Source organism: Mesoplodon bidens (assembly GCF_964165515.1).
Source record: "Mesoplodon bidens genome assembly, chromosome: X".
Classification (NCBI taxonomy): domain Eukaryota; kingdom Metazoa; phylum Chordata; class Mammalia; order Artiodactyla; family Ziphiidae; genus Mesoplodon; species Mesoplodon bidens.
The window spans coordinates 138580672-138598983 of NC_138163.1; the positions used below are offsets into that span (position 1 = coordinate 138580672).

The following is an 18312-nucleotide window of genomic DNA, read 5'->3' on the forward strand; positions in this document are numbered from 1 at the left end:
ACATGTGTGCGTAGCCTCCCTGGTATGTGCATATGACCATTTCCTGCAGCTCACAGTGTTCTTCACACCTCTGTGTGTCATTAATGCGGGAGCCCTTGGGATCACATCGTGTCAGGCAATTCTCTCACATCAAAATAATCAATGAAGAAATACGAATTACAGTATAGAAATAATGAACACATTCCCCCTGAATTAATTCTCACAGATATCATTAAGATGGCGCAAAAGAAAGAAAGTCAATCTTGTCTCCCTCGAAGCCACGGCTCTGCGAGGAAGTGTGAAGGGTTGTGCAACTATCTGGTTGATTGATCAGTGGAGGCTGTTCATCTATGGATCTCAGACGCCCCGGCCTATTTCTCTTACCTCCTAGCATGTAAGTCCTTCAGCAGCACAAACCAGGATCGTGCCGTCTCCTTGGCCACTGAAGACATGCGTCAAACTGGGGCAGATGTACATCTTGTATCAAAAGTTTAGGAATGATCCTGTTGCTAAGAGAGAAATTCGGCATGAGGTTGGATTCCGCTAAGGCAGTCTTCAAAAGAGGGCCACCACTGTCCTCCTTTCTTCCCGTGCTTCCCTTGGCCGACGAGAAGGGATAATGAGGTGGGTGGTGTGCTGTCTTTATTGCCCGAAAACCGAAAACCGCGTTTCATCTTTGCTTTGTCTTTGCCTCCATTTCCCGCGTCGTTTCTGTAAGGATCCCCCCTGCAAGAGGATATAACAAATGTCTTGTCGCCTGGCCCCTCCTCCAGTCTCGGTTTCCCCACGAGTGAAGTGGGGAGGATAGTCCTTCGTCCACCAGCTGTCATTCTGAGGCCCCTTTTACACAAGAGGGAAGTCAGGTGCTGTGAGGCTGGAGTGTGTCACGTCAGCTCGGAGGCTGGAGGAGGTGGTGTATCCGCTCGCACCCTCTGAGGTGCAGTGTCCTGCCTGTACAGTGTGTACTTTGTCCTGTGATTACAGTGGGGGCTGGAGGGCTTTTGTATAGTAAAGGGAAGATGTGAAGCACAGACCAATGGCTGTGATTGTCGAGCGCTGTACTACCCGGGAAGTAAACATACGCAAACACACCTCCGGACAGTCCTGCTTGAGCTGCTCATTCCCAATTTGTTCCTCGTCAGGGTCTGAGGACAAGGAAGTAGTACATCAGTGCTACCCAGTGTTGCCTTCACCCCCCCTTAACACTCTCCACGTGCTCCCATGTCTTTTTCCTTCTTATGCCATGCCCTCTCCTCGGTGGCCACCAAATCGCTGCTTGCCCCTCACTTTGAAGTCAGATCACCACCGGGAAACACACAGCACCGCCTACTAACGGGGTGTAGTTAATTGTGGCCGCAGAAAAAAAAAGGACTTCTGCGTATTTGAAATTACTTACGAAGAGGTGCACGCCAACCTACAACAGGGGGTGATTGAGACCAGGGTTTCTTCTGTTGTCGAAAAGAGACCCTCTGGGGGGTATTCAGGATGCCAGTGCCCAGAGAGAATGAATTAGTTCTTATGGAGAAAGTCGCCTGTCATAATGCACAAGGCACAAGGCAAAATAAATAAACAATTTAAATAAACAACAACACTTCCCACCTATCAGCATGTCCTTTTTTTCCTTCTCCACCCACCCCCAACCCCATCCTTCCCAAGACCCTCCCCGCCTTGTCCCGACCAGCAGTCATTACTTCTGTGTCTGTGGGGGCAACAACATATTTCCTTTGGTTTATGACGACGTTTCTTGGCATTGGTTCCCATAGAGAAGTGTGGGCTGGGACATCGTGACAGTCTTCTGGGAGACACCAGTTTCGACCATGTAACAGAGGGCTGACTTTTTGACCCCGTTGGCCTAGGTGGTATCTGGGCCCAAAGGCGGTGTGTATGTGTAGGGCTCTTTGCGGAGAACGGCGGCCAGGAAGGAAAGGACATCGCGTGGGCATCTCATGTTCTTCCTTTTCTCAGCAAGTGCAGAGCGGGATTATGTTAAATTCAGCTCCTTGTACTCATTCCCTGGGGCCTCATCAAACAAGGCTCGTGTCCTGGGGTCAAACAGCAGGTCTGTGCTGGCTCCCTCTGCAGCTCGACCTACCCATCCGTCAGTTCCCAGCCGGAAGGCAGGGGCCATGTGGAAGTGGCTGCAGGGAGCACGCCTCCCCTGGCACCCCCCACGGGGGTTCCTGGCAAAGACGGACAAGGCACAGAGGGAGAGATGCCAAGGCAAGCGCGCCTTGTGACTTTAGGCAGGTCCGGGTTGTTAATGAGAAAGGGACCCTGGGCCTTGCTCAGAAGCCGGCGTAATTGACCACCAGAGCCGCTTGAGTGATGAGCATCGATCAGCCGCACTTAGAGGCGGGCTTGCCGTCACTGCCATGTGAGGCCTCATTAACAGAGGCCTGCTTGCTGAATTAGGTCGAATTTAGTGCCACCGAAATGAATGTGGTGCTGTGTGAGCATCCTTCACCTAATAGCGGAAAATCAAGTTGAAGTGGTAGGAAACAGCACTCCCATTGAGAGTGGAAACCTTTCAGAGGAGAAAAGAAGGAAACTTTTTAAAGTTTGCAGGGGAGAGGCCGACAAACAAATACTTTCTGTTTCTAATTATGGCTCAGAGCCAGTTTTTACATATATGAACTAAATGTTCCCTGAAGGAGCTAATGTTAGGGACTGTTAGTTATGGTGGCTATTTTCTTTTATTTTTCCTCTAACGAGGATTAAGACTTTTCTCCCATTAGATAAAGATAGTAGGGAATACAGATTTCCCATGATTTGGCAGCATTGGGAAATCTAATAAATGGAAGTTTGTCCTTTAACCCTTTGAGAGGAAGAGTGGGGAGGGTTGTTTCGAAGTTTTGACTTAGACTAGACTCAGAAAGAAGAGAGTTTAATCAACTATCTGGCTGTTACAGGTGCCAGACGTGTTTTTGCATCTGCAATAAGTATAGAATATACTACTTCCTACTGAATTCCAGTTTTTCAGTGAAGCAGCTTTTTAATTAAGTAGCTCCCCTCTGTTAGGATTTCAGAGACTTTACCAAAAAAAAAAAACCCCAAAAAACAAAAAACCCTAGTCTTCTGTATAGCACTCTTCAAATAGGTATCCATTTCATCTTTCTTGAGAAACGAATTAAGAAATAGTTATTCCTAAAATCATATTAATGAATGGACTATAAATAATTTGTGGATCATAGTTTTAAAGCCCAATTCTTCAAAATCTTTGATGGAATAAAAATAACGTTTAAAAAAAAATCAACATATGTTCAGTTTCTGTTTCTCTCTTCCCAAGACATTTTGAGCAATGAAATACGTAGCGTCTTACCCTGTTTATTCCAAGGCTTCTTTGATAGCAAAATATACTATTCATCTTTTGGTTTAGTAATGTGTTTGAACATAAAGAGGTAAAGACCTTAAACAATCTTCAGCGGTGTCTTGAATATCAAGAGGTCATTGATCTTAAAATACCTTATGTACTTTGCAAGTTTAACCAAGTGTGTGATGCATTTTTTCCAAAAGACTTAGGTCTATTCGAACCACTGAAACTATAACCTCATGAGTCTACACTTCCTCTAAGTCCTTTAGGTAAATAAGAATGAAATGTCATAGTGAAGAATCATCATTGTGAACTGAAAATCTGTTTTTATAGGAACAAGTGTAAAGTTGTACCGTTAACCACATAGCACGTCTCTGGGTCATCTGTTTCACATCTTATTTTAGCCACATAAACTGATCACTTGGAGATCGCTCCATAATCGTACTGACATGCTTTATTTTTTAAATGCTTGCATGGCATTTTATTGAATGGGTATACCGTAATTTTCTTCACCATTTTTCTATTGGTGGACATTTTAAATTACTTCCAAACTTGTATTGCTACGAATAATCATGCAATAAATATTCTTGTCATATCCCATGAGCCAGAAACAAACTGTTTAATAACTATTGCTTTAAAATATGATTTCATATCTGTGAGGAAAATCATAAAATATGATTGTCATATCTTCCATATCATTCTCCCCCTTAATTAACTTTCTTTTCCTGAATCTTACTGGCTTTTTTGCATGTTTTCCCCCCCTCCTGTGAATCTTAGAATCAGCTTGTCTAATTCAGACAAAATTTGATTACTTTATCTTTTTCTCAAGTATGAATGTGGACATGTGAGAATAATGAAAAAAATAAAATATCCACTGTTATTCCCATTTTGAAAGATTCTGCATTGTAATACATTGGCTATAATATCTGCAAGAGTGGGGTTACACCAACTGATGAATTGTGCACACATGACGAGTACAGTAGTCTCACCATCAATGTCATTGACACCAGTTTCATTGGACACCAACGTCAACTAATGGGTGAAGTACTGAATACTTCTCATCTAAGCCATAGTCTTGTTACTGAACCAAACTTGTGTCCGCTCGCCCACGTGCAGTCAAGCCAATCTCCTGACACCAGGTCATGGTGAAGGCAAGTGCAGTGTTTATTGCAGGCACCAACCAAGGAGTCAGGTAGCTGGTGTTTAAAAGGCCCAAACTCTCCTGATGGCTTTCAGGGAAAGGTTTTTAAAGGCAGGGTGAGGGAGGGGGGTTGCGGGCTGTGTGATCAGCTGGTGGACACTCTTCTGATTGGTTGGTGGTGAGGTCATCGGGAGTCGGCATCATCAACCTTTTGGTTCCAGCTGGTCTGGGGTCTGTGTCCTGGTGGTCAGCACGCAGTTAACTTCTTCCACCTGGTGGGGCTTTCAGTATCTGCAAAACAGCTCAAAGGACATGGCTCAGAATATGATCTGTAACCCTGAGTAAGAACTAAAGGTCCTTGACTTTGTTTAGTGGCTAAACTCTTATTATTTTCTCTAGCTTGACTGTTTTCCTTTGCTTCTTCATTTTCTCACTTGTCTGATTAAATTTGCTCTTTGGAACTCAGAGAAGGCCTCAGAGGCTAAAGCTTTTCTACAAACAAGGGTTGGGAGACACAAGGGTTTGTCTGTCCCCAAGAAGGCCCCAAAGGGTCCTGCTTGGTTTCAGTCTCAATGTTTTTATCTTGTTCCTAACATAGAGGATGGTGTTGGTGATTATATCACTTAGTTATCTACCGCAGTGTAACAAAGCAACACAAAGTGGAGTGGCTTACAGTAACACATGTTCATTTTCTCACAGTCTCTGGGGCTCAGTAACCTTGGAGTGACTGAGCTCAGTATTTCTGTGTCAGGGTATCTGATGATGTCAGCTGGGAATACACTGATTTGCATGGCTGTTGGCTGGAGGTCACAGTTCCTTACTGTCTGCTAGGAGAAGGTTACAGATCCTTGACATGCTGCCTTCCCCATGGGGCTGCCTGAGTGTCCTTACATGGCAGCTGCTGGCTTTCTTCAGCATGAGTGAACCAAGACAGAGAGCAAGACAGAAACCATAATGCACTTTATGACCTTGGGAATCAGGCACCATCACTGTATGAACAGTAGTGTCCTATTGGTCAAACAAGCCCACTGTGAAACAGTGCAGGGAAGATGTATAAAAGGGTGTGAAAAGCAGGGGCAGAGATCACTGGGGGCTGTGTAGAGCAGCTAACAGCCGCTTGAAGAACTGACACTTTGAGTTTTCACTCTGGAGCCAAAGACAGATGAGTTTTAATCAGATTTTCAATTGCATACAGTCCAGTGAATTCCTTTTATAATTTGGTCTCATCACCAATATGTGCAATTTAGTGTGTATGATGACCACCATTAAGAAGGTGGTCACTCAGATAACCTTTAGGGAGACTCTAACTGCAGTCTCTTAATTTATCAAGTTCTTTTTCCTTTATTTTTAGCATAATTCTTTTAACATTTCAACAATTTATTTTCCCCCCTCCGTAGTTAATTCCTCATTTAGGTTGAAAATTATTTCCCTAAACCAACAGAGTTCAAATTGTTTCTCTCAAAGGCACCAGAGGTTATACCATCTGCTCTGTACCTGATAGAGCTACACGGTGAACATTTGCAACAATCTGGAGGAATACGTCCTTTGCTCTAGGCACATCTCACCCATTTATAAGATCTCTGCTTTGTTCCAGAAAGTTCAGATGAGGTGAATAACTTTGGAATGATTGAGTGATACGGCTTCCTGTCCTCTTTAATTTCTCTCTCTCTCTCCCTCTCTCTCTTATTTGGTCTTTGATTACAAACATACACATATCAGTACAGAATTGAGTGATATGGCTTCCTGTCCTCTTTAATTTCTCTCTCTCTGTCTTATTTGGTCTTTGATTACAAACATACACAAATCAGTACAGAATCTAGAAAGACTTGGATGCTCCAGTGATTCTGCCAGATGTAAACTACAAAATACAACATGTTTTAAAGTGAATTCTTTACTCAATTCTGTATGCCCAAAGTAGGAGAGTTGAGCTAATAGATTGGTGGAAACTAACTGGGTAGAAAAATTGAAAACAATTTGGTGGAGGAAGCACTTTAGGGTGTTTTACCATATTGTCCAGGAAACTTTGGGTCTTTCTTTTTATTCGCTGTTCTCCATCCATTCTTCTCCATCCATAACTTGATCGCTCTTAAGTAATAACTTTAGTCCAAAATATCAGTCGTAACAAAGGGACTCGCTGAAAATTACTGCTCATCAACACACATACGTGCATGCACACGCACACGCTCTCTGAACCTAATTAAAGCAAACTACCATCAATTTCCATCCCTTAGGCATCTCTAATGATTTTAAAAGTGTCACAGTTGATAGGCAATAATAGCCTTCCATTCAGGGCTTCTTTTGGTCTACAAAGCTGGCACTCACACAATGAATAAGGCATTGACTTGGGATTGCTAATGATGTTGAATCACGGAGCTTCACTTCTTTTCAGAGAGGTTATAGTAGCAATTAACTTCACAATTCAGATGGTCAAGATGACTCACCGTTGAAAGCCCCTAAGTTGTCTGAACATCAATTTTCTTTTAGGACTGTACTGGAAAGCTCTAAAGCAGCTGTGAAACCTGCTGTTGGGAATAGTAAAGCTCTAATGTTGAGGAAGGAGACTGACCTATGGAGAGTTTCTCACCCCATTTTTCATGGGGACTGAAGAGTCATTATGTCTCAGTTTTTGATGTATTCTAGGCTCTATTATACCTTTACATAATTTTCTTATTCAAGAAGTCACATTAAAAAGGTGTGGGGAGACAATTCATCTGGGATCTCTTGCATTTCTGCATCAACTGCAAGCAGAGGTAGTGACGGCCTTTATTCTGAGCTGTCTTCTCAAGGATGTGTTACCAAACACAAGTTTGTGTGCCACACGCACAGTGAGGCCAAACACACCGAAATGTTGCAGTTTGGAGCGGAGAAAGGTTTATTGCAGAGCCAAGCAAGGAGAACGGGTAGCTCGTGCCCAAAACCCCCACCTGCGTGATGGTTTGGGGGGAAAAGTTTTTATCTGCAAAATTTGGGGTGAGGGCTGCAGGGTATGTGACCTTCTTCTGATCGGTTGGTGCTTAGGTAACAGGGCAGTGTCCCAGGAACCTTGTTCTCAGCCTAAAGTTGCCATCCTCCACCTGGGTGGGAGCTTTAGTTCTTGCCGAAGAACTCAAAGATACTGTTATGTATATTCCTTGAGGGGGAGCCAGGACCCTGCCCCAAGGCTGCGCTCTTGTGTCTTGACAGCTCCTCTCTTGTTTCTGCGTCCCCTCCCTCCCCTGATTAGTAACTGTTTGAATCTGCCCTTTGGAACTCAGGGAGATGTAGGAGGCTGAAACCTTTATCCTGCAAATAAGAAATGGGGGACAGGAAAAGGCTTTTGTGCCCAGGAGCCCCACAGGGTCCTGCTCAGATGTTTGTATAGCTAACAGCTTTGGAAGATAGACAGGGTCTTCCTCTAAAGCAAATGGCAGGCTTGCTTTATTTATTGCTTATGGCACTCCCCATTTAATAAAGACAGTGTCTTCCTCTATTGTTGCAATCAGACAGGTGTACGGCCTATTATCAGCGTTCTGGCCTATTGTCCCGTTCCCTCAGCACAGGGTCCCTCTCCCGTCCCACGATCCACCGTGTGTGCAGGCGTCACCCAGCCCTCTTCCTGTTTCCTGCGGGGACCAGCGCAAACGCTGCTACTTTGCTTTCTGCCGCCACTGCGAGAAGAGACAGTCTTTTGCCTCTGACCCAGGAGTCTCTTGTCCTCTGCCATCATCTGTGACGCTCTGGTAGGCTGGCTTGTTGGAATGGAACCACACGAACATCTGAGATCCTTCACCGTTCTTAACAAAGGACCCCAGCTGAAGAACAGGGAGAAATAAAATGATGTCACTCCTATATGAATCTAAATATGCCCTTCGAGCCAGCTTCTATAGAGGAAGAAACATGTCCTCTAGCAGCTAGGTTCTTCCCTGCTGTGACCCATGACCTCATATTTCATACTTTTTTCATTCGACGCTGGTCAAGCCCCCACGTTCCTGGTGAGGCAGTGGAGGGTAGGGATGCTAACGGCGAGTGCAGTAGATAGAAGTAGGTCGGGGAAGGACACTGGGGTCACACGGTATCCAACAGTATTTTTAAGGTCCGGCCAATTTCACTTTCTTTCTAACCAGTACTGATGTTTCTGGGGTTTAAGGCTTCCCAACTCCGTCATTCTCTATTAATTGGTCTGATATCACTCATAACAATCTCTACTGTCCAGCCTGGCCGCAGTCCAAGTGGGCATCTAAGCAGCAAGCAGCCTCTTCTCTAGGGGGTAGTGCTTCACAGCAGTGATGCAGACGAGAAGAACAGGTGGGATGACATGGATAGAAAACTACCTCCTTTATCGCTCAGCCTTGCTGGGCTCATCTGTGTCTCGCTTCCAGCTGTGCTTTCCCTGCCACAGTGTGCTCACACTGCAGACGGAGTGATTTGGGTGAACCCTCCAGTAGCCTCTCATTCCACCCCGTACACAACGCAGACTCCTTCCCAAGACCCCAGGGCTCCGAGTAGCCCCCCTGACCCTGCCCACCTCTTGAGCTGGCTGCCTTTCTACCTCCCTTGCTCAGTAGCCTCCGACCTTACCATCCTTTCTTCTTTTCTGTTGACAAACACGACCGCCTCCCCCAGGCTCTGCTTCCACCTGGTGCCTCTCCTCTTGAAGAGAGTTTAGGTGTCCTCTCTCCAGGGAAACCTTCCCTGACCACGTGTCCAGAAGCGTTTCTCTATCTGCCAACTTAGCATCATTCTTAAGGCTCCTCACCCGTGTGACTCATTCCATTTCTATGTTTTACACTCCCTCTCACACTGAACAGCACGTAATATAAATTATTTTGTTCATGTACCTATTTGTTTGTTTGTTGTTTGCTCCTACTATAGTGACTAGGCTTCATAAAAGCAACTTTATCTGTCCTGCCCTCTCCCCAGCACTTAGAACACACAGTTGGTGCTCACTGAGTATTTGTGGGATGAAGGTTTAATTCTTTTCCTATGAAGTAGGATAAGTAAACATTTGCGGCTACATATAAACTAGTTTTGTATGTTTTTTTTCCCTCTCATAAGCACAAGCTTTAGGAACAAAATCATAGTGGCCAAAGTGTAGAAAACATTAGTCTGCTTCAAGATTTATAAATGTAATTTTTCCAAAGCTTTTGGCAATAACTACAGAAAATCTGCTGAGTCCAATGATTAAAATGAAAGCAAAGGGTTTTCCTGGTGGCGCAGTGGTTGAGAGTCCGCCTGCCTATGCGGGAGACACGGGTTCGTAACCCGGTCTGGGAGGATCCCACATGCCGCGGAGCGGCTGGGCCTGTGAGCCATGGCCGCTGGGCCTACGTGTCCGGAGCCTGTGCTCCACAACGGGAGAGGCCACAACAGTGAGAGGCCCGCGTACCACACAAAAAAAAAAAAAATGAAAGCAAACAATTGACCAATAAGTATATAATAAGTTCAAGCATCAAAGAAAATTAGTCGTGAGAAGAAAGTCATTAATGACCATACTGTTCCGTTCTCCGCAAATAAGAAATAATGTTCCAAGTCTTGCTCTCAGGTTATTATGCTATAAACATAAGAAAATTGTGTAAAAGAGCTTCAGGGAAAAATAATTACCTACAGTTACATGAAGGATTGTGTAGCAGAGGAAAAGTAATTTTCCCTCCACCCTTCTGAGTTCTTTTCTGAGACCCCTGTAATAAAAGACAGCTTGATGAGAGAGAAACACACAGAAGTCTGTTTCCTGCCTAGCTCATGTCCACATGGGGGGTACCCAGGGGCAAATGGGCAGCTCCCCCAGGCAGCTTTTGGGGAAGGCGAGGTGGGACATGAGCCTCTTTGGGGAGAGTAAATGGGTTTTAGGAGAGATGATGGGGCTTTAGAAGGATGGATGGGAGGGGGCCTGTTTGTGATGAAGTGTGTCTGGGTGTGGGGTGGACCACACCTCAGTGTCTGCATCTCTCCTCTCTACGCTGCAGGCGTACGTAACTACGTCTCTAGACTCCTGTACTGTGATGGGAGCCAAGCCTGCCAGGTTGATGACACTCCCATGAGGGGACTGATGACATCTGGGTTCCTTTGGGAGGATCTGTCTTTAGGAGATAAAGAGGGGTTTAGAGAAAGTCTCTCCCTGCATTTGCTATCTTCCAAGTGCTTCCAGCTCAAAATTATCAATATACCAAAAAGTGGCGTATTTTGGGATGGCACGTCCTGAACCCCTGCTGGTACATTTGTGGGCAGCACATCCTGAACCCCTACAGTCACATCTTGGGGTGACACGTCCTGATCCCCCACAGATACATTTGGGGGCACCACACCTGAACCCCTACAGTCACATCTTGGGGTGGCACGTTCTGCTCCCGTTCAGTTGCATCATTTGGATTGGATTCAGCGCTAGTTCCACAGCATCTTAGAAAATAATAATATTCCACAGCACAAAAAGCAAAACCAAATATGACAATAACAGATCATGAAATGGGGACGTTCTCTCCAAGCACAAGACATACTTTGTTTCTTCCCCAGCTCTCTACCTAAATAGTTTGCCCTGCGATACATTTTGCTAGGGGATCTGTGCCGATGCTCACAGCTACCAGTATGAGACACGGAGATGCTTCAATTTATATCTAGACACCAGCCCAAGGTCGAAAGGCCACATGTTCGTTTGAGGCCAGAGCAAGGAGTTGTACGTTCTCTTGTCATAATTCACGTTGCATTTCGTTTTAGGGTATTCGAGATTCTGACGACATGTTGGTGGATTCATGAGTGGATCCTCGAGCAGCCACCAGATCATCTCTGAGCTCTGTCTACTGAGAGGAAGTCACGTAAACCAGGTAAACTGTACAAAAATTGACCAGTGACATGGTGATGGACCATTGTTGTCATCTTCCAGTGTGAATCCATGAGAGAGAGAGAGATGGGATGGGATGGAAATAGAGAGTCTGTTGGAAGTGCCCCCCATCGCAGGACAGAGGAGGAAGTTGAGAAAAACATTGGTTTTAAAAGGAATATAACAGGTTTCCGTTGACTTAACAAGATGTAGGAGGTGGTGGTAAAATGTTTTCTAAGATGCTGAGGAACAAGTCCCAGCAATAAGATGGATGTGATTGAATGCAGGCTCCAGAAAAAAGGAGCAGGAAAGGTGCACAGGGGGGCAGGTGAGGGATGCCCAGCGTTTAGTGGATTGGATGCTTTAACCTGGTGTCCAGAAGAGTGCACACTCCTGTCCTGCTCGGAAGGCTATAGGTGCAGGCACTCGAAGTGGCAAAGAATGTTTGAAATATTTAAAATCAGAGCTAGGTCTTCTGACAGCAGGACTCCCCAGGAAGCTGGGTGCTGTTTCAGACAAAAGGAATCAGAGTCTGTACACAGTAACCGGAAGTATTCACCCAGACCGTGTCTTATTCTTTTCTTTCCTTTTGTTTCTTTCATTTGGTTCTTCCCTTCTTTCTTTCTCTTTTTTTTCTTTCGAGCATCTGCTGGGAATTTCACTCAGAGAAGCCATGCAGCTTCTTATAGTGTGTCTTGTACAGATGTACTCTTCTTGACGTGGGAATCACCCTATTAATAAGTAAATGCCTTGTATGTTTCTCCGCTGAATGTCTGTTTCTGCATCAAGTTTCTTAAAACTCCAAGACCGAGGCCCTGAGCATGTCTCTTCCACTGTCATGTCCCAGGGGCCAAGCGTTTTGTTGGGCACATAGTAGATGATTCATAACTAGTTATTGAAGAAGGCAGTGACAAGTGAAACGGCCTTGAGTTGACTCAACTAGTCGCCTGTGCCATACATGTTACAGGGTTTTAGAAAAGGGGGGGGCAGGGCACTGCGTATCCGTGGAGGTGGTTGGATCTGGTTGAGACCTTAAAGGAGGGCTGAGATTTCTAGAGAAAGAATCTGGACATCCCCAGAGGAAAGGGAACCAGGCACGTCCGGTTCCATGTGATGGGAGTGAAAGAGAAAGAGTCCCATTAACTTGAAAGAGAGACGTGTACGGTGGGTAAGAAAGCAGAGCCATACGGACGCCTGGCCTGAGACCCACATCTGTTTATCATAGACGCTGCTGCTGTTTTGTCGCTACATAAAAAACATCTTCCTTACAAAGTTGCTGGGATTTGCTCTTTGCTGGTAGGGGTGGGAAGAGGAGGGAATGAGGGAACCATGCTGAGATGCAGGCGTTTGACGTATTGATCATTTCTTGTTCCAAGTTAATAAACTGAGGGAAAGCTAACTTAAAACTCAGGTTGGCAACATTAAAGAAAGAAAGTGAACTTTTTTTTGACAGTCAAGTTACCTAATGATTGCGGTTCCGTGGGAAGACGTATCCAACCTACGAGCTGTGTGTAAGGTGGGAACACCATCCTGGGCGATAATGCAATGAAGGTGCAAGACATGTCGATTTCTATGAAAATGAAAGACATTAGAAAAGAAAATAGGATTTGAAGAGGAAGGTTCAAATATCGAAGTGGAAAATCCCTTGGAAACGCATCTCTGGGTAGGAAGGAAATTAGCTAATGCATTTTCTTACCCATATGTAAAGCATTTGCAGAATGGAGGAATCTTAAAAGCGAAATAAAACCACAGGTAACACAGCATGGTTTGATTTACTAATTTAAGCAGGTACCTATGGGGAAAAGACTGTCTCTAAAATTAGGTAATAGTGACCGTAAGAGGAAAAACCCTTCTGAGTTATCACCAGTTGACTCAGATCAAACCAGAAGTAATGAATTACTCTCTGATAAAACGTGCAAATTGGTGGAGAAAGGATGGTCGTCGCCATGGCATGCGTCTCTGAGAGGGGGGTTACATGTCGTAGTTGGTGGCAGTCATGTAAAATATAATATATTTTACATGGTTGCCACCAACAATGACATTTAAGAGACTTGGGGCCCTGGTGAGCGTCTGCAGAAAACTCGGTGAAACCATTGCCCTGGGTTACAGTTGTGCCCCTGAGTCTTGCCTTTAATTCTTTCCCTGACTCTGTGTCTGTGCATCTCACCCATCCTGGCATCTCTATATGGTGTGGGCTCACAAAGATGTTCTGTGATACGCCTGGTATTGTCAGACACGAGAGGCATGTGCATCCAGGTGGCACACTGAGCTCATTTTCATTCTGCGCTTTGCAGACGTGAAGCATTGACCTGACGTAAACGTTGTTCCCAGAAGTCAGGGTAACTGGGACAGCGTGGGGACAGAAAAGGCATCAAGTAGGACTTTGACAGCCCACCAGGAGGCAAGTCTGTATTATTGTTGATGAGGAAATAACTTCCTGAAGTCAGACTCCAGCTAAAGATGGAACAGGCAGAATTTGTAAGACAACTGAAGAGAACAGGTGATTCCTTCCCCTTTGGGATCAGACCGCTAATGGTACTGATGGTGTGGAAGTGGTCCCCTTTCCTTAGAATCTCCATCATCTCAGGTCTAGTACATGGTTTTCCTGAAGTGGCCCAGGACCAGAATCTTAATTCCAGGATGTCAGCCGTGCCTTTGGGGACCGATGTCTGTTTGTATAATCCAGTACTTGCAACCTTGGGCAGAAGCAGCATAATACGCAAATGACATATGCACCCCTCGCCTGAAGATAAGACGTATATAGAAAGCCATGATTGGAAGGGCCCTAAGTACACAGGATCTAGTTGCTCGATGGTGATTATGTGAACGTATTTGCAAAACCTCTGCCTGAGGGCACCTAAATTGCCTAAAAATAGACACAATCCACTCCTGAATCCTAAATGGAAAACTGCAGTTATCTCTAATGTTCCATAAATAAGAAACCCATTTATGACTTAAGTGTTCACCGATGTAAAATATCACCACCCACCTCCATTGCCAAATGATTGCCTGGTGGTTGGGAAGCCTGCGCTAATTCCCGGGCTTGGAGGATCCAGAACTCACTGAATACCTCTTCTCCCGACCTGCTGAGTGTGGGGATGGGCTGGTGATCTATCTGGGGCCCGGGTCGGCTCTATTTGGAAGAGATGCACATATGCTTTATAGCAGGTGAGACATCATGAGAAATCATCTAATTCTGATAAGGTAAACCCACATTTCCTGGTGAACCAACCGAATCTTGTAGTTTGAAAATGTTGGATAACCACATTCCACAAAATGTTACTAAACTCAGGTCTGGCTGCTTGCTGCTGCTCCAAAGCCTGTACTCGAGAGACTAGTGTTGGCGGTCAAGGAAAGCTGGCTTCTTTCTGGAGACCGGCAGCATGGGGAGAAGGCAGACTCATGTCCAAAAGCCAACTCCCCCCTGCTGATTGTGGGCAAGAGCTTTTAAAGGGGAGTTTCAGGGGTGCTCAGGGGGAGGCAGGGGGCTCCATGCAGAAGCGGTACAGTCAGCTCTGAAATTGGTCCTGCGGTAGTCTGACCAGCGTCATCTTGATTGTTTTACGTGCAGTTAGTCTTCAGCCCCAGGATCACCTTTTTCCCATTACCTTGACACCAGTTCTCAGAATTGTGGCAGCCTGTGTCATGGCTACAGTCTGGTCATCACGTAGCTAACTTCTCCCACCTGGCGGGGGTTTCAGTATCTACAAAACAGCTCACGGGACGTGGCTCAGAATATGATCTACAGCCCTTGAGGAGGAGCTAAGGGTCTCTGACTTTGTTTAATGGCTAAACTATTATTATTTTGTCCTCTTGGACTGTTTTCCTTTGCTTCTGCATTTTCTCGCTTCTCTGATTAAATTTATCGTTTGACGAAAGTTTTTCTGTAGACAAGAGGCAGGTGGACGACATGGGGGGTGGAAGTCTGTCTCGGGAAAAGGCCCCATAGGGTCCTGCTCAGTTACAATAATGCCGAGAACATTTATTAATTATGGTTCTTTCCAGTGACACTTTTTTTTTTTACATCTTTATTGGAGTATAATTACTTTACAATGGTGTTAGTTTCTGCTTTATAACAAAGTGAATCAGTTATACATATACGTATGTTCCCATATCTCTTCCCTCTTGCATCTCCCTCCCTCCCACCCTCCCTATCCCACCCCTCTAGGTGGTCACAAAGCACCGAGCTGATCTCCCTGTGCTATGTGGCTGCTTCCCACTAGCTATCTACCGTACGTGTGGTAGTGTATATACGTCCATGCCTCTCTCTCGCTTTGTCCAGTGACACTTTTAAAGATGACCAGGCTGCTGTTCATGGGCTCCTAGACCAGCTCTTGTGTTTTAGAAGATGGGACACCAGGGAAAGGCCAGTCCTAGGCCAGAGACCATTACCACATACGCTCAGAAATCTACCATGTGTTTAAAAGTGTGCCTGGTGCCCAAGGGTGGAGTTGTAGTATTCCAGGCAGGGTTGCACAGAGAAAAAGGGGGAAGGGGTCGGGCACCGGAAATTCCCTGCCTGGCATGGACCTGGCAACATCTAATACACCTGTGTTCCCAGGACTTACCTGCACATTTGTAACACTCTGTAGAGCCCAAGTTTTCTCTTAGGTGGTGCAGACCTGGTGTGGTTTTATGGGCTCCACAAAGCTTGTATGGCACATAAGAACAAATAAGCCACTTGCAGAAAGGACTTTCCTGGGACTTCCCTGGCCGTCCAGTGGTTAGGACTTCGTGCTTCCACTGCAGGGGGGCACAGGTTTGATCCCTAGTCGGGGAACTAAGATCCCACATGCTGCTTAGTGGTTTGCCAGGTCCAGGTACTTTTATTTCAGGTAGGACTCAATCTGTCCTGGTATCCATCTGTAACCACCCTAGAATAGAACTTGACATGGCAAGATTTGGGGCCAGGTGATTCTTTGTTGCGGACATGCTGTCCTTTGCCCTGTAAGATGTTTAGCAGCAGCCCTGGCCTCTGAACTAGGTGCCAGTAGCAGTCCCCCAACCTCCAGCTATGTGGAAAACCAAAAATACCCCCATACTTACTAAATACCCCCCACTTGAGAACCAGTTCCCTAGAGGAATTAACTCCCCTGGGACTTTATAATGGAGGCAAAGGAGATAGAGAGGATTATGGAACTCACACCCTAGAGAAAGACATCTGGGGAATTTAAGACATGTAGTTTCTATTCCTGCGACAAATACAAAGGCCTCTTCAGGAATCGGGCAGGCAGCTCAGTCACCTAACTTTTAACCTCGAGAAGGCTTGGAACGGCAGGAACCTTCCCTTCTTTGCTCACGTGTCAATACCTTCCTCTGTCCAAATTGGAAACAACAGCGTGTGGGGAATGTCACATTCGGGGTCACCCCAGGAGGCCACCACACGGCACCAAGTCACGTCACAATGATCATAAAACAGGGCCCTGCGATCAGCCTCTTGGGTAGAGACGCGTGTCTCAAAGCCAGATGGGTATCATCTGGACCTGTTGCCACGCCGGGCCCGTGAAAGTCTGATGAATGAGCGCTCTTTCCCCAGTAGGTCCTGTGCTAATGCTTCCTTCCCTGCTAGTGGGATTTGTGTATTTGAAGCTCGATGAATGGATATTTCCTCGCAATGGATAATGTTTTAAGTGTTCCCTCTCTCCTGGTTGGATTTTCCTTGTTGCTGTTGTTTTTGGTGCTCTGTGTGTGTGTGTGTGTGTGTGTACCCACACATTTAGCCATCTAGCCCATCCTTCTAAGATGAGACACCTGGTTGGATTCATTTGTCATCATTAATCCAGTGAGTCCCACAGATAGGAGAACGCACCGCAGAATATTAGGGTGGTGAGTTTTCTTTCCCTTAATGTCAGGGCCGCACTGCGATGACGCCTCCCTTGCCTTGGGTGGGGAAGCGAATGTCATCCACGTGGCGCCCAGACTCGTCCAGGGACAGCTGAAATGCTTGGGATCCGAGCCGATGTGCTGGTGGGCAGTGTGGGAATGGGGACGCGAGTGAGCCGCAGTGGAGGGTGCTGGAGGCCACCTGCCCGGCAGACGCCAGGGGCTGCAAGACGTGATGCGGACCTGTGCCCCCCACTCCCCGCCATCCCTGTGTGTACGACCCCAGTAGCCCTTCCCAGCTCCCGGCGCCTCGTGCACGCACCCCGTTCTCAGCAGTGCATTCCCTGCCCTGGGGCCCCTTGAGTCTTTTCCAGGCCGACCCCTAGGGCTGCGCGGGAACCTCCTGAGAGCCCTTTGCCTCCGCCCGAGTCCTTTTTTTTTTTTTTTTACTGATCTCTTATTCTTTATTATATCTAAGCCTTGATCTCCCCATTCCAAGTTGCTGGATAATCTTTTTTTTTTTTTTTTACAACTTTACTGGAGTATAATTGCTTTACAGTGGTGTGTTAGTTTCTGCTGTATAACAAAGTGAATCCGTTATACATACACATCTGTTCCCATATCCCTTCCCTCTTGCGTCTCCCTCCCTCCCACCCTCCCTATCCCACCCCTCCTCTGCTTTTCTGCCCGCGAAGAGCACAGGTCGCCCTGTGTAGCGTGCTCGGAACGGCCGGCATTCCCAACATTCCCAAGGAGGGCGGGTCATCATTTCCCGCAGCAAGGCCGCAGCAGAGCACGGGCAGTGGGCTGGTCCTCAGTGAGCCTGCGGTTGCGCGGCCGCGCTCCCCCGGCCCTGCGCTCTCCCTTCTCAGCGCTGCCCCTAAAAATCGAGGGTCCGGAGCGGCGGCCACGAAGCACACGCTCTACGGGCGCCTGGTGTGTCTGCCTCCCGCCGGAGCCGGCGTGCCGCGCTCGGCTTCCAGCGGGTTTTCCAGCTTGGCGTTCCGAGACCTAATCCACTTTGTGCCTGGCGCTCCTACACCCTCCATCAGCGCTGACGACCCCCGCCGTCTGCATAACAGACGCGGCTTTCCCAGGCTGCAGCCAGTACCGAGTAACTAACGTGAGGTCAAGGCTGTAGCCGGCACGCTCTCCCCGCTTTTAAACAAACACCACCGTTTCCATTGAACCCTGCCTTGGTCAGGTCTGTTGGAAATTGGCTTCTTTTTTTTTTTTCAGTCCTTTCCCCCCACCCCTCTGAGTTTAAAA

The 18312-nt window shown here is 46.5% G+C and overlaps 1 protein-coding gene across 1 annotated transcript in view; it reads left to right on the forward strand.

Moving 5' to 3' along the window:
* LOC308608562 (pseudouridine-5'-phosphatase-like) overlaps positions 1-18312 on the forward strand; it is a 442308-nt gene that overhangs the window by 261430 nt on the left and 162566 nt on the right. Inside the window, exon 6 of the transcript XR_014014194.1 lies at positions 11118-11224. The gene's annotated coding sequence lies outside the window, so the exon portion shown is untranslated. The remainder of the gene's footprint in view (positions 1-11117; positions 11225-18312) is intronic.